Here is a 17,696-nt window from a genome sequence, read left to right on the forward strand (position 1 = left end):
TTCTCATATTTAAATACTAATCCAAAGAGTGGTGGTATTAATAAGTGAGGTCTTGGGTGATTATATTATAGGTATACAGCCTTCATGAATGGAATTAGTTTTCTTATAAAAGAGCCCTGAGAAAGCTCCCTTGCCCCTTCTATCCTGTGAAGACATAAGAAAAAGGCAGTTGTGTGTGAAGCAAGAAGCAGGCTTTCACAAAGCATGAAATCTGCCAGTGACTCCATCTCTGATTTCCTAGCCTCTAGAACTCTGAGAAATAAATTTCTGCCCTTTATAATCCATTGAGTTTATGGTGTTTTGTTATAATAGCCGAAAGTCACTAAGACAGGTGGAGAGAAAGAAAAGAAAAGAGAGAAAAAGTAGAATAGCTGATTAAAAGGAGTGAGGAAGGACTAAGTCCTCATGCAATATCGACTTGAATTTGACGATAGAAGAAAGATAAAGAGGACGTGGACAAGGAAGATACAAGACTGAAAGTGGGTCATTGATGGGGCAAGCATTCAGAACATAGAGCAGACATTTATGAAGTATAAAGATAGACACTTACAAAGGTATCTTTTACATCTGAGAAGATATGAGTGAATGATGGGTACAGATGTCAGGAAAATGAGAATAGCTTTTGAAATAAAGTAATCTGACAGAATGAATATAGCAGGGGTTTAGAAGACTGTAAACAGGACTGTAAAAAATGACTCAAACCATTGAGAATTGAGTGGAAAATGAGAAGACAGCATATACTAATGTGTATGTGCTTAAGGAAAATTAGACTCATAAGATATTAAGGGGCAAGGATTACTGAGCTAAAGTGAATTTGAAAATACCAAATTAGCTTATTCAACAATTATTTCCTTAGATCCGGCTTTGCAGCTAACACTGATCCTATGTTTAAACGACAACAAAATAACTAAATCCTTGCCCTCAAAAAGGTTACATTCTAGCAGGGAGTCAGATAACAAAAGAAGAAAAAAATTGTTCAACAAAATTATACAATGAAGCCTGTATCTTTCTTGGGTTTTATAATATATATATATATATATTTATTTATTTTATAAATAAATATGTGTATATATACACTTTTTAAGATTATTTTCCACATAGGTTATTACATAGTATTGAATATAGTTCCCTGTGCTATACAGTAGGTCCTTATGTATAAATTTTCTTTGTTATATTAAAAAAGACTTTGTTATTAGAGATGAGAAAGTGCTTGAATGGCTTAACATCCTCCAGTTCTGGGAGTATTTTTTCCTCAGAAATTCATCTCTTTGGGTTTTATGATTTGCATTCCTTCTGAAGACTAGAAAAGAGAATATTTTAATATTTCTTTATAATAAAAGCCATGAAAACTTTATGACAATGATTGACATAGCAATACAATACATACTCAAATCACATTTTCACTTTTATTTGGAAACATCTTATATTTTTTTATTCTCTTTTAATTTTGATGCAACTCTAAAATCTAAATTTCTCTTCTTTTCACCATCCTCTTTACTGTCGATCTCATGGATTCACTTACAGAGATGAATCTAAACTGTGAGAACCTCTGGACTATAGCACAGAAGTATTAAGGATTCTCTCTCCCCCGTGCTTCTTCTGCTCCCCATGAAGTTAATGTAATTTTCATGTTAGAATTATTCTATTTTTATCATTGTTGGCACTGAATCTCTTTACTCTCCTGGAAGCCTGAGCTGTCTTCTCCACAGTCCGTTCATAAAACACTTGATCAAAGATGGATTCAAACTAGTGGTGACTGCTCTTTGTCTGGATTATTCTTGATTTGGATTAAGACAACAGATAAACCAAGGCTAACTAGATATTTCAAGAGAGCACGGAAGAATCTACTCATTAAGCAATTAATTTAATATCAAATAATTTAATGTCAAAGAATGACAAATGATAAATATAGAACTTAGAAAGGGTTTAGACTTTCCTGTCACAGTCAACAGCAAATGCTTCTATGACATTGTTCCTAACCTATTCACCTAATTGAGTCGTGCTTTCAGTTGCCAATATATCTATTGCTTGTGCTTTGTATGTGGCTCAGTGGTAAAGAATCTGCCTAATGCAGGAGACTCTGGAGATGCAAGTTCAATCCCTGAGTCAGAAGGTCCCCTGGCATTTCATAGGAAATGGCAACTCACTCTAGTATTCTTGCCTAGGCAATCCCATGAACAGAGAAGCCTGGTGGGTTACAGTCTATGGGGTCACAAAGAGTCAGACACAACTGAGTGACTAACACCCTGGAAATGGAGTTCCATGTATACTTGGTAGACATTTAACAGAGCTAAGACTCTATGATACTTTGAGGAAAATTCTGAATATTCACTCTCTAGTGAATTTTAAATTTCTTAAGGTCTAAAATGATGTTCACAAATATATTCTCAAAATATAAAATATATATTGATGCATTTGTTTATGAAGTCCAAGAAAAGATTTGGAAAGATGAAATTAAAGCTCATTTTTTTTTCTCCAATCAAAATAAATGACAAACGACACAATAAAAAAACAAAGCACAAAGATTGTAGGAAGTGTCTAGCTATGAAAATCACTACATTTGTGCATCTGACTTCAATAAACTAATACTTGGCCTAAAATCCAGTATGTCTGATGCTGCAGTTTTACTTGAGATAAGACACCTGGGGCAAACTTGAAATATTGCAATGGGAAGAAAAACATAAGGGAGATTCACCCTGTCCCACTATGCTAAAAAACCCTGACACATTTGAGGTTGCAATGGGAACACAGACTGTTTGCGGAAAGGATTGTAACTCCACTGGCAAAATGGACCAAAGGTGAATTTTAAAGCCACCTCCCCCCGCCAAATGCTGTCAAATCATCAACCATTGGTATATTTTAGAAAACAAGTAGGCAGGGCTTTATTTTTTTTGAAGTCCAGATAGCGCTGTGCTGTCATTATGACTTAACAAGGCTGAGTTTGTTTGCTTGCGTAAAAGACTTTTCAGGAAAATTTGCTCATATTTTCAAGTTACGCACTTGAATAAATATACATTGCTTTGCCTAGATTTATTTTCCTCCTAACAAATTAGTCAGGCTTTCTGGTCTAATGTCTTATTGTAAACAACATTTTTTTTTTTCTTTTAAACAAAGAGGAATTTGTGAAACCTTGCCCCTGCCTCCATAGGAATGAATTGATTATGAGGACCCCTCCTCTGCTCTCTCATCTTCAAGATGCTTTGTGCTGAGGGAGCATTGAAGTTAGCTTCTGTCACAAGTGAAGATACTTTAGGAGAGTACTACTTTCTATGGAATAGCTTTTATTTTTTTTTCCTGATGAATCTGGAAGTCTCACTCTAATAAAAATTATTTACTTATTTATGGCCGAACTGGGTCTAATTGCTGCAGGCGGGCTTTCCCTTCCGTGGTAAGCAGGCGCTGCTCTTCCTTGTCACGCACAGGTTCTCATTGCGGGGGCTTCTCTCCTTGCGGAGCAGGGCTCTAGAGTGCGGGCTCAGTAGTTGTGGCACACACATTTCGTTGCTCCGCATCATGTGGGATCTTCCCGGATGACGGATCAAATCTGCTTTGGCAGGGGGATTCTTAACCAGTGTACCACCAGAGAAGTCCTCTTCCCCGCTTTAAACATTTTCGTGGAAGTATAGTTGATTTACAATGCTGTGTTCTTTTCGGGTGCATAGCAAAGTGAATCAGTTATATACATACGTATATCGACTCGTTTTTAGATTCTTAGGATTATAATGCAGAGTTGCCTGTAACGCTACTTTTAAATTCAGCTGTGTGCTTAGACAAGCAAAGGTACCACAGTGCCATGCCTGTAGTTAAAGAGAACTTATACTAGCATTTAGGAAATATATAGGCACACACACACACACAAAAGAACACGATTGAAAAAAATAAAGATGTCAACTTGAACTCGCAGTGTATTTTAGCCTTATCTATATATTGGAATTTTAATTCATATTATCTCAGTAAAAAATTAATACATATATCAAGCATGGAGGTTTGCAGGATATTCCATCCCATTTTTTTTAAAAATTATAGAGAAATAGCAAAGAGAACTAGGGAAGGAAATGGCAACCTACTCCAGTAATCTTGTCTGAAAAATTCTGTGGACAAAAGGAGCCTGGTGGGCAGTCCGTGGGCCTGCAAAGAATCGGACATGACTGAGAGACTGAATACACATACAAAAGTATAGACAGTTTGTGAGCTTCTCCCTGTCTTGTGGTGGATCTGAGACCACAGCACTGATCTTCTGACAAACCTCAATAATCTTCTAATTAGGAGTTCCATTAAATGAAATCTGACCATTATAAAAATGTCTTTACCAAAGGACTCTATCTCCTTCTCATATGGCTTAGACTGAGTCTGAGAGTTGAAGTGTAGTAGACCAGCAGTAAGAATGTGAATTACAAAATAATTCCTAGCCTCAAGTGAATATTTCAATTATGATATTCTGCACTTGAGGTTAAAGTAAATTTTTGCTTATGCGAGAAATAAATTCCACTTAGGTAAAATGTAGTGTATTATTTTTCTTCTTATAATTAATAAATGACCTTGAGGAATCAAAATCACCCAGTAGTATGGAAGCACTTATTAATGACGATACATTTATCCAAAGAAATATGTTTTTTTCTGAAATGAAACCTCTTCAAGTAAGTTGTGTCACATAGTCAATCTGCGTCTCCTTCCCCACCTTTAAAAATAATAGATCATTAAAGTTACACAGTAATACTCAAAGCTGAACCTGACTGGGCTAAAGAGAAATGTTGCTTGACACTAGAGAAAGTTTGAGATGTCTTGCCTCAAATGTTTTTAGCTGAATTTGACTGTTGCAGATAAAGGAACAGAGCCCTCAATTGCTCATAGAGGAAGTTGACATAGGTGAACAAATACATTCATTTCAATAGTAATACAAGAGTGATTCTTCAAGATTTTTACTGGAAATAATTGTAAGCAATGTGTATGGTTAATGCCACGCAAAATTCACTTTGGTTTATAAAAAATATTTCACAGAAATAAAACCAACATTGTAAAGTAATTATCCTTCAATTAAAAATAAATTTTATAAAAACTAAAAAAATATTTTAAATTAATGTATTGAATGAATTGTTTTTTTTCTTTAAATACAATAGAGTGAGACCTCCAAGACTCTGCTCCAAGCAGCATCTCATAATGGATAATAGAGTTCAGATACACCTGAATTCGAATCCTTTTAAGCTATAACCAGTAATTTGAGCCAATTACTTTATTTACTTATTTATTACTTATTTATTTTGGCCATGTCCCACAGCACATCTGGGATCTTAGTTTTCCAACTGAAACTGCATCCCATGCAGTGGAAGCTCAGAATCTTAACCACTGGACCACTAGGGAAGTTCCTCAATTACCTTACTTTTAAGACAGTATTTTCAGCTTTAACTTAGAGATAATAATATTTTCCTCATAGGGATGTTACAAGAAAATAGACAATTATATAGAGGGCATGCACAGTGCCTGACATAGTCATGATTCTCTATTACTGGTAGACATTATCAAACTAGAAATAAAGGTTCTTTTTCATAAGATACAACATGTTATACATTTTCTAACAGCAAAACTCCACCATTAACCTCTGCATGGAGCCATGATGGATACAAGATTAAACAGATTAATGTATTTAGAGGATATTGCCCTTACTTAAATGGATATAAAATAGCCTTTGGCAACCCCTAAATAAGGGTTTTTTGGTTATTGACTAGTATCAGCTCTCAAGAAAACGAAGGCTTTTCCTCCACAACTCAGCAGCATCATATTTGCAATATTATTAACCTCATTAGAGAAAAGAAAAATCTGGTTCTCTTAGAATTGTCTAGAACTATTCTCTTTAAACTTGCAGTCTCTTAAATTTAGTATTTTGCTAACTATTTTAGATATGGTTTTAACATAGCCCCTGTAAAGAAGAAAGAGATTGATTAATTTGCTGCTGACAAGAGTTCACATTCTTTTTGTTTTTCTCAGAGAATGCATCTGCTTCCTATTCGGAACATGGTTCCACTTTTACAACCTAATTGCGCTAGTCTACACCGCTGTGCTATTTTCTGAGTCTGAGCCTATGTTTTAGGCCAATCATCACAGAGTCCGGGAAGTGTAGACTTGGAAATTGAAGGTTGCACAGATACATAGGACTGGATGTTTATGCATATATATACAGATACATAGCACTGGCAGCATAGCTGCTTCATATTGTGTAAGCATGGGGTTATGCATTTTAGACTTGTCCTCACAATTTCCTGAGATAGGTCAGGATTATTGTCTCCATATGATGTGTGATATTTGTCATCTAATAATAAGCGGTTGAATGATTTAAGCACTTTCTTTGGCTTTAAACTTAATTTGCTCTTTTCACTGGATCTTGGGCTAAATAGTTAGAATATTTTGTCCAGATGTATAAACAGAGATTTTTAACTATTCAGGCTTCAACTTAAGGCTCTATTAAGTTTAACTACTAAAATATCATGATGAGTAGTAATTAAATTAACATCCATGAAACACTATAGTCAATGAGATACAAGTTAAAGCAAACTTTTCAGATGCAGAAGCTAAATTCAAAGTAATATCCCCTTTTCTCCAGGTTAAAATCATGAATTAAAGTTTTGTTGCAATATCATTTCATTCTGTAGAAAATCATCACAGTGGTATCAAATTGAACAATGTTGTTTAGTCACTAAGTTATGTCAGACTATAATCCTCCAGGCTCCTCTGTCCATGGGATTTCCCAGGCAAGAACACTGAAGTGGATTGCCATTTCCTTCTCCAGGGGATCTTCCTGACCCAAGAATTGAATCCATATCTCCTGCATTGGCAGGTGGTTTTTTTTTTACCGCTGAGCCACCAGGGAAGCCCAATTTAACAATACCCCATCATATATTGGAACTAGGAGGTTTTGAGAGATTAAACTTTTGAAAGAATCTGTATATTTGAGCTTGGTACACATGGTTGAAATTTTGAGCTTCTGTTTCTTCTCTCTAGACACCAAATCTTTAATTAGCAACTTGCCTGATTGCTTCTTCTGCTTAGCATAGGAAAACCTTTCTGCAACATTTAGTAGGATAGACAAATCCTCCTTCCCAACCAAATCATCAACCTAAAGATTACAGAAAGCAAAACTGTTCAAGCTTATCTTGTCAAGTTCTCTCTTGTGAAATTTGATCTAATTTATTATAATTCTAGATTCACTGATAATATACTAAATATGCAAGCACTAAACATTTATTAAAATAAGTTCCTAACATGTTCTACCAGAATGGAAACTTTCATACATCGGAAATACAGTCTCAATGTGATTATTTTACAAGTGAACAGAAGCATTCTGATATATGATTTAACTCTGTTGAGGTCACTTAACTGATAAGCTGCAGGTTAGAATTTTAAATCTAGGGTCTCTAATGTCAAGGCCAGCATTTATTTGGTTATACTATACTTGACTCATAAACTATAAGATTTAATAGGATTTTGGAAAAAATGTATTTTCTTCATTAGTCTTGGTCTTCTCCCTGTTCAGCGGTTGAAAACAATGATCCAATTATTAGTAAGCTCATCTAAGGGCAGGGACCAGGTCTTCTGCCCCTCTGTATATTTTCAGCATCTAACACAGTGTTCTGCATGAGTGGAAATCCAATAAGTGTTGACTCAGATAGACAGAAATCATTCCTTAAACCAAATGTATGCCAAACCTCAGATTGTTGTCCCCACAGAACATGTCTAAGTTTCCCAGAAATAGAAATACTCATTCAATCTATTGCAAGGTTTCCTGATTCTGTCTTATTTCAATGTGTTAAGTTTCTTTTTTCCTTTTTCACTATAGCACGAGGAAATTTTTTGGCAAATATGTTGGATTTCCTCTAAGAAAAACCAACATTAGCCATGAAAATATTCCTATGATCATGATACAATATCATATTTCTTTCTTTATATTTGGAGATTAAGACAATATTAATAAAGCTACAGTAAAACTTGTTACAGCATGATAATCAAACGTGTTTGTTCTTTGTACTATACTATTCTATATAGTGTGGTTTTCTGTGTACTGTAGTATACAAAATGGAAAACTAGAATACTAAAATTCACAATAACTTTTACAAAGAAAAATCTTGGGCAATAATTGACAAGGTAATCTTTACTTTTACAAAACATACTCATGATATGAATCCTCTACAATATTATTTTCAGTTCAGTTCAGTTCAGTCACTCAGTTGTATCCTACTCTTTGTGACCCCATGGACTGCAGCACACCAGGTTTCCCTGTCCATCACCAACTCCTGGAGCCTACTCAAACTCATGTCCATCGAGTCGGTGATGCCATCCAGCCATCTCATCCTCTGTCATCCCCTTCTGCTCCTGCCCCCAATCCCTCCCACCATCAGGGTCTTTTCCAATGAGTCAGCTCTTCTCATGAGGTGGCCAAAGTATTGGAGTTTCAGCTTCAACATCAGTCCTTCCAATGAACACCCAGGACTGATCTCCTTTACGATGGACTGGCTGGATCTCTTTGCAGTCCAAGGGACTCTCAAGAGTCTTCTCCAACACCACAGTTCAAAAGCATCAATTCTTTGGCGCTCAGCTTTCTTCACAGTCCAACTCTCACATCCATACATGACCACTGGAAAAACAGCCTTGACTAGACGGACCTTTGTTGGCCAAGTAATGTCTCTGCTTTTTAATATGCTGTCCAGGTTGGTCATACCTTTTCTTCCAAGGAGAAAGTGTCTTGATTCCATGGCTGCAGTCACGATCTGCAGTGATTTTGGAGCCCCCAAAAATAAAATCTCCCCACCTATTTGCCATGAAGTGATGGGACCAGATGGCATGATCTTAGTTTCTGAGTGTTGAGTTTTAAGCCAAATTTTTCACTCTCCTCTTTCACTTTCATCAAGAGTCTCTTTAGTTCTTTAGACTACAAATAATACATCACTAAGCAATTTTTAACACAGGTTACTCTAATATTTGCTTGAAGTTATCATAGCTCCTGATAATCAGAAATGTTTAGTTCATGTATGAACTGCTAGGTGCAAATGAATTCCAAGTTTTTGAGCAACAGTGAAAAATCTTACTGGTGGTGTGTGGAGACTGATTTTTTTCCTGTAAATTCAGAGAAATCATATATATTCTTAAAAGCAGCTCAATCACAATATTTTCCTCTCATAGATGTTACTGATATAAGAACTGTTGTGTCTGTTTATTTGCATATATATATATATATATATATACATGCATACATATATATGTATATGCAGTATTGATGACATCCATCAAAGAAACTATAATACACTATTCAAATGAAGAACAAAAATATATACATGAGCAACAGATAGGCTCTTTAGATAGTATTCTTCATGGTAATGTAGGGTGTTTTGTTTATGTTTCCTTATATGAATAGTGTACTCTACTTTTAAGAAACCAGACAGAGTAGTTACCATTCACTTAGAACCACAAATATTTCTGAATCTTTTACTTTCCTCATAGGTCTCTTTTCATTCATACTATGGTTTTAGACTGTAATTTTCAAATACATATATTTATATTTATGTGGTATATCAAAATAAATTATTATATGTGTAATATTCCTTTATTCATTCACTCATTTTGTTACTGAGTAAGTATCTATTGATATGTGCCAGGTACCTTTTAAAATCCTTGAGAATTATGACAGGAAATCAAGCAGACAAAACAATTCCTTTTCTGATGGGTAAGTGTGAAAATCACTCAGTCGTATCCAATTCTTTGTGATCCCAAGGACTGTAGCCTGCTAGCCTCTTCCGTCCGAAGAATTCTCCAGGCAGAAATATACTGGAGTGGGTTTCCTTTCCATTCTCCAGGGGATCTTCCCAACCCAGCGATCGAACCCAGGTCTCTTGCATTGCAGGCAGATTCTTTTCCATCTGAGCCTCCAGGGAAGCCTATATCAAATGGAAGAGACAGACACAAAAGAAAATGATCAGTTTTCACTTGTGGTTTGTTTTGCAAAGGAAAAACACATTTGCGATACAAGCATATATAAAAATAATTTAAATCTTAACCATAGAGTCTTTTGAAATTAAAAGAAAAGTTAATAATGGTTTGGTTTGCAAGCCAAGAATTGTGTAACTTTCAGTAGTATTTTGTGCACTGCTAAAGCACACATTTCTTTTGTGTGCCGTTCGAGATTTTTTTGTCTCACATCCTGACAAAATTTTAGATATTAAAAAATAAACTGCATAATATCACAGCTTAGAAATTACAAAAATGACTTTTCAATCCTTCCCTTTCTTTCCATAGAAAAGGAGAGGTGAGCCTTTCGATTCATCTGTTTTTTGATAGGGTGAGCAAATTCATAAAAAAAAAAAAATCAAAATAACGATGTAAATACTTAAAGAGATCAATTCTACAATAAATTAAATTAGAAAAACTTCAGAATTCTGAATTTTAACTTATTGTTAATGTCATTAATTAAATGTAAACACACCCTGTGGAAGTTCTACTGGAGAATATTTCTGTGTCCCCATATTTTATATGCATGGAAAGTAATGGGAGCTTTGTGGTATATTTATAATCAGTATGTAAACAAGAAAAAAAGTCAGTGAAAAAATTGTGTTGCTTATTGAACATTGAAAAGTGTTAATAAATTTTAAATATCACAATAATTATAATTGGCCAACTGCAACATACCTGACCTTACAATGAGACTTTACATAATAGGGTTAATAGATATTTGCCAATATTTTCTTTTATAATATTTGCCTATAAATTATAGAGTTCATGATATTTAATTCATCTGTGTTTTTTAAACATCCATCTCCTGCTCTGACTGTAATTTATGTGAATAAAAATTCATGTCTGTTGTCCACCCAGTGTGCAGCACTTGGAAGTTGGTATACATTCAATTCCTATCTAGTGAATAAATAAATGAGCAGATAAATGAATAAAATGAAATGTGGGCTAACAGAGTAATAATGACTATCTTTTATCAGTGAATTTCAAAATCAGGTACCATTTATTGCATAATTATTATACTCCAGGTTTTGAACTTAGCTTGACATGATCATGTATATGCCATTGAAAGTATACAAATTTAAAATTTTGATCTCTTCATGGAGGATTATAAATCATTATGAAATATCCTTTTTTTAATCTGTATTCTGCCTTTTTTTTAAGTTTTCTTTTTCTGAAATGACTCTAAATGTTCTGTTTACTAGTGTTTGATGTTTTTTCCACCTTGTCACTCACTTAATTTGTACCTTTATAATTAACATGTCTTTTATAAGCATTGCATTCTTGGGTTTTATTTTATCTATTATGACAATGTTTGTCTTTATTTGGAGCATTTAATCCATTTACCAATGATCAGTAACATTTACATCAGTCATTCTACTATTTGTTTTATGTTTTTTCCATCTATTTTACTCTATTTCTTATCTGGCTCCTTGCCTTCATTTGTGTAACACAAGATAATATAACATTTTTGCTTTTTCTCTACTAACATGTTCATTACCTACTTCTTTATTATTACTTTAATGTTTGTCCTAAATATTAAAACATGCATTTGAAACTCATGGAGCTCTTGAAATATCATTTTTATAGCTTTGCCAAAAATTCTTTAACTTTGCTAACTTCCATTTTATGTTTTGCATTACTGAGAACAGGGTTCTTTGTTTGGTTTTGTTTTTTGTTTTCTCATTTATTTGAAACTCTAGAAGGTAGTATGATTATTGTTTTGTACAGTTAATGTTTATGATGCCTCACAGACTGTAGTGTTGTCTTTAGGGAACATTGTTGTTTGGCCCACAGAATTTCTTTTGCTATTTCTTTTAAAAAAGAACTGCTGGTAATTTCTGTGATTTGTCTGAACACTTTATATTGCCCTAATTTTTAAACTATTTTCTCTGGATATATAATGCTATATTGGTGGTTGTTGGATTCAATACTTTAAAATAGATCCTTTTTTTTTTTTTTTTTCCAAGCTTCCATTGTTTTTGGTTAGAGGTCAACTCTCTGTCTTATTATTTCTCATTTTTCTTTGACTTTATTTCTTATTTTGTCTTTATGTTTCCTAATTTGACTATGGTAGATATGATGTTCTTTGTATTTATCTTGCTTATCTATGGGTATATACCTTTTCTCAGTATTCAAAAATCTTAGATCAGCTTTTCAAATGATCAGCTTTGTCAATGTATGACAAAACCCACTGCAATGTTGTGAAGTAATTAGCCTCCAACTAATAAAAATAACTGAAAAAAAATCAAATACTGATTTTGTCTCATTCTCCTTCCTCACTTTCTGAGACATTATCAACATGCAAGCTAGAATAATTGACTGAACCATTTATAGGTATTATGTTCCCATCTGTACTTTTAATTTTTTCTCTGTTTTCAGTTTGCATATTTTTATTGATCCGTCTTCAAATCTAACAATTAATCCTGACTTTTGCTTTACTCTAATTGCTCTTAAACACATATATTGAGGTTTCAAATTTTTTAGTCTGACTTTAAATTTCACAATTATTTTATAGATTCCTCTAATTTGGTGAAATTTTCCATTGAAACTTTTTTTTTCTGTCTCATTACATCTATTTTTGAATATATGAATCATTATTTTAAAATACTTTCAGATAACCCCAATAACTTCATCTCTAATTATTTCTTTTAGTCTCTGGTCATTTGGTCTCATCTTTTTTGTCATTTGTATTGAATGATAAGACTTGCAAATGACTGGCAATTTTCACTCAATGGCATATATTTTATTTATTTATTTATTTTTAAACAGTGTAGTTCCAAATAATGTTAACTTCCTCCAGAGGGAACACATCTTTTCCTCTAATAGGCAAATACATGTGGGAGCTATCAGCTTAATCAAATCCGAGATTGCCTTGATTCAAAACTGGACCATGCTCTGGGTTCTGTTTACCTTTTGTTTGCCTCATTTTTGAGGCATAAATCTCCAGGGAATTCAGATGAAAGCCTATTGTTTTCATCGAAGCCCCTCTACCAGTGTGACTTGAACTTTAAAGCTCCATTCTCAGCATTTTGAGAATGTTACAAAATCTGCTCTGCTTTTCAAGGATTTTTGGCTTAGACTTTAACCTACCATTCCCCACAGGTTCAGAATTTGGGCAACTGTTTTGATGGTAAATCAAACTATTAACTTTAAACTCTTCAGGCATTGAGGGTTGTTTTTTTTTTTTTTTTTTAATTCTAAAAATGCCAAAAGCTTTGCTGTTTTCTCTATCTCCACCCCTTAGAAGCAATCAACTTGGGTTCTTGCTTCCCTGCCTACAGAGAAAATGACTGCTGTTTCAAATGCTAGTCAACTAACCTTTCCACAATTCAGTCCAAAAACAAAACAAACAAACAAAAAAAAAATGGATAAAGGTAGCAGTTTGTGAGTTTATGAGTTGATTTCTATGTCTTTGCAATTTCAAAATTTGTAACAGTAAATACTAACATGTTTCAGGATATTGAAATTCAGATCAGGGTCTCTTCTAAACAGTCATTAATAAAAGATGAAAGGATGCTGATGGAAAAATATAGCTCTTATTAAGCTGCATAATATAAATATAAATATCAGAAACTATTAATTCAATTTATTTCTTGGATTTTATTGTCATTGAATAGATGAGGTGACAAACTTTCAAATATTCATGAAAACGTAAGTGTAAAAAAATTGAAATTGTTTTTAATAAGGCATTTTATCAGGCTTACAGTGCCGTATCTTACATGATTTGAACAATATTGGTTTATCACTATTTATATTTAGGAAGTAAGTAACAAATCTTTTTATGTACAAATTATCATTTACAGTTTTATTTTTAATAGTGAGGAATTTTAATGAAGAATAAAAACTCTATCAACAGAATAATTTCTTTATAGCTTGCTTTATGATTTTTTTTAAATTACAGAAAAATTAAAAAAAATATTTGTAAGCCACATTATGGACATAATTTAGAAAACATGAAAGTCACTCAGTCATGTCCAGTTCTTTGAGACCCCATGGACTGTAGCCCCACCAGGCTCCTCTGGGCATGGAACTCTCCAGGCAAGAATACTGGAGTGGGTTGCCATTCCTTTCTCCAGGGGATCTCCCCAACCCAAGGACTGAACCCAGGCCTCCCATAATTTAGGAAGTCATGTGCTAATGCTGTGATTGAAGAGTATATGAAGATTATGGAAACACAAAATTATGTCAATATCTTTCTTTAATATAGGTGAATAGAGCATTATATGACATTGGTTTCTATTTATTTAATTTTGTTTGTAATTGCTACAAAAGTGTAAACTATACCAGCAGTGAATTTAAAGTACTTCAAGGTAAAACTAATGGCTTTTTCTTAATTTAAAAATATAGGTGCAATGATTAGTATGCCAAGATTATTTAGTAGAAAACATGGGAATTAAACTAAATATCTCATGCTTTTATTTTTAATTAATTTATTTTTTATTGAAGGATAATTGCCTTACAGAATTTTGTTGTTTTCTGTCAAACCTCAACATGAATCAGCCATAGCTATACATATATCCCCTCCCCTTTGAACCTCCCTCCCGTCTCCCTCCCCATCCCACCCCTCTAGGTTGATACAGAGCCCCTGTTTGAGTTTCCTGAGCCAGACAGCAAATCCCCGTTGGCTATCTATTTTACACATGGTAATGTAAGTTTCCATGTTATTCTTTCCGTACATCTCACCCTCTCCTCCCCTCTCCCCATATACATACGTCTATTCTCTATGTCCGTTTCTCCATTGCTGCCCTGCAAATAAATGTTTCAGTATCATTTCTCTAGATTCCATATATATGTGTTAGAATACAGTATCTATCTTTCTTTTTCTGATTCACGTCACTCTGTATAATAGGTTCTAGGTTCATCCACCTCATTAGAACTGACTCAAATGCATTCCTTTTAATGACTGAGTAATATTTCATTGTGTATGTATATCACAACTTCTTTATCCATTCATCTGTCAATGGACATTTAGGTTGCTTCCATGTACTAACTATTGTAACCAGTGCTGCAACAAACAATGGGATACAAGTGTCTCTTTCAATTTTGGTTTCCTCGGGGTATATGCCTAGGAGTGGGATTGCTGGGTCATATGGTGGTTTTATCCTTAGTTTTTTAAGGAATCTCCATACTGTCTTCCATAGTGTCTGTATCAATTTACATTCCCAGCAACAGTGCAAGAGTGTTCCCTTTTCTCCACACCCTTTCCGGCATTTATTGTTTGTAGATTTTTTGATGAGAGCCATTCTGACTGGTATGAGGTGATATGTTGTTGTAGTTTTGATTTGCATTTCTCTAATAATGAACGATGTTGAGCATCTTTTCATCTGTATGTCTTCTTTGAAGAAATGTCTGTTTAGGTCTTTTTCCCGTTTTCTGATTGGGTTTTTATTTTTCTGTCTTTGAGTTGTATGAGCTGCTTATATATTTTGGAAATCAATCCTTTGTCGGTTGTTTCATTTGTTATTATTTTCTCCCATTCTGAGGGTTGTCTTTTCACATTGCTTAAAGCTTCCTTTGTTGTGCAAAAGCTTTTAAGTTTAATCACGTCCCACTTGTTTACATTTGTTTTTATTTCTGTAACTCTAAGAGGTGTGTCATAGAGGCTCTTGCTTTGATTTACGTTATTGAGTGTTCTGCCTATGTTTTCCTTTAAGAGTTTTATAGTATCTGGTCTTACATTTAGGTCTTTAATTCACTTTGAGTTTATCTTTGTGTATAGTGCTAGGAAGTGTCCTAATTTCATTCTTTTACACGTAGCTGTCCAGTTTTCCCAGCACCATTTACTGAAGAGGCTGTCTTTGCCCCATTGTATATTCTTGATTCCTTTGTCAAAAATAAGGTACCCATAGATTCATGGGTTTACTTCTGGGCTTTCTATCTTGTTCCATTGTCTATATTTCTGTTTTTGTGCCAGTACCATACTGTCTTAACGACTGTAACTTTGTAGCATAACCTGAAGTCAGGAAGCTTGATTCCTCCAGCTTCATTCTTCTTTCTCAAGACTGATTTGGCTATGCCAGGTCTTTTGTGTTTCCATATGAATTGTGAAATTTTTTGTTATAGTTCTGTCAAGAATGCCATTGGTAATTTGATAGGGATGGCATTAAATCTGTAGATTGCATTTGATAGCATAGTCATTTTCACAATGTTGATTCTTTCTACCCAGGAACATGGAGTAGCTCTCCACCTGTTTATGACATCTTTGATTTCTTTCATTAGTGTCGTATAGTTTTCTGTGTAGAGTTCTTTCTTCTCCTTAGGTAAGTTTATTCCTAGATATTCAATTCTTTTTGTTGCAGTGGTGAATGGGATTGATTCTTCAATTGTTCTTTATATTTTTCATTGTTAGTATATAGAAATGCAAGTGATTTCTGTGTATTGATTTTATATCCTGCAACTTTGCTAAATTCACTGATTAGCTCTAGTAATTTTCTGATACTATCTTTAGGGTATTCTACGAACAGTATCATGTCATCTGCAAACAGTGAGAGCTTTACTTCTTTCCAATCTGGATTCCTTTTCTTTCCTTTTCTTCTCTGATGGCTGTAGCTAGGACTTCCAGAACTATGTTGAATAATAGTGGTGAAAGTGGACACCCTTGTCTTATTCCTGATCTCATGGGGGAATGCTTTCAGTTTTTTAACACTGAAATAAAGTTTGTGTCAGTCTTATCATACATGGCCTTTACTATGTTGAGGTAGATTCCTTCTATGCCTATTTTTTGAAGAGTTTTAATCATAAATAGGTGCTGAATGTCATCAAAGGCTTTTACTGCATCTATTGAGATGATATGGTTTTTATATTTCAATTTGTTAATATGGTGTATCACATTGATTGATTTCCATGTATATAAAAGAATCCCTGCATCCCTGGAATAAACCCAACTTGATCATGTTGTATGAGCTTTTTGATATGTTGCTGAATTCTGTTTGCTAAAATTTTGTTGAGGATTTTTGCATCTATATTCATCAGTGATATTGGTCTATAGTTTTCTTTTGTGTGTTGTCTTTGTCTGGTGTTCGTATCAGGGTGATGGTGGTCTCGTAGAATGAATTTGAAAGTGTTCCTTCCTCTGCAGTTTTTTGAAAGTTTTAGAAGGATAAGCATTAGCTCTTGTCTAAATGTTTGATAGAATTCTCCTGTGAAGCCATCGGGTCCTGGGCTTTTGTTTTTAGGGACATTTATGATCACAGCTTCAATTTCAGTGCTTGTAATTGGGTTGCTCATAATTTCTATTTGTTCCTGGTTCAGTCTTGGAAGAGTGAACTTTTCTAAGAATCTGTCCATTTCTTCCAGGTTATCTATTTTATTGCCATAAGTTGTTCATAATAGCCTCTTACAAGCCTTTGTATTTCTTCATTGTCTGTTGCAACCTCTCCTTTTTCATTTCTAATTTTGTTGATTTGATTCTTCTCTCTTTTTTTCTTGATGAGTCTGGCTAAAGGTTTGTCAATTTTGTTTATCTTCTCAAAGAAACAGCTTTTAGTTTTATTCATCTTTACTCTTATTTCTTTCATTTCTTTTTCATTTACTTATGCTCAGATATTTATGATTTCTTTCTTTCTACTAATTTGGGTTTTTTACTTCCTCTTTTTCCAGTTGCTTTAGCTGTAATGTTAGGTTGTCTATTCGATGTTTTTCTGTTTCTGGAGATAGGATTGTATTGCTCTAAACTTCCCAGACTGCTTTCGCTGCATCCCATA

At 34.0% G+C, this 17,696-nt stretch overlaps 1 long non-coding RNA gene across 2 annotated transcripts in view; it reads left to right on the forward strand.

Annotated features, from left to right (window-relative positions):
• Positions 1-17,696, forward strand: part of LOC122679058 — a 67,620-nt gene that overhangs the window by 11,790 nt on the left and 38,134 nt on the right. The window contains exon 3 of one of the 2 annotated variants that reach the window (XR_006336325.1): positions 72-8,303. The exons of the other annotated variant lie outside the window; for it this stretch is intronic. This is a non-coding gene — a long non-coding RNA (uncharacterized LOC122679058). Of the gene's footprint in view, positions 1-71; positions 8,304-17,696 lie in introns of those variants that run through there. 2 annotated transcript variants of the gene reach the window in all.

Source organism: Cervus elaphus, chromosome 21, assembly GCF_910594005.1.
Source record: "Cervus elaphus chromosome 21, mCerEla1.1, whole genome shotgun sequence".
Classification (NCBI taxonomy): Eukaryota; Metazoa; Chordata; class Mammalia; order Artiodactyla; family Cervidae; genus Cervus; species Cervus elaphus.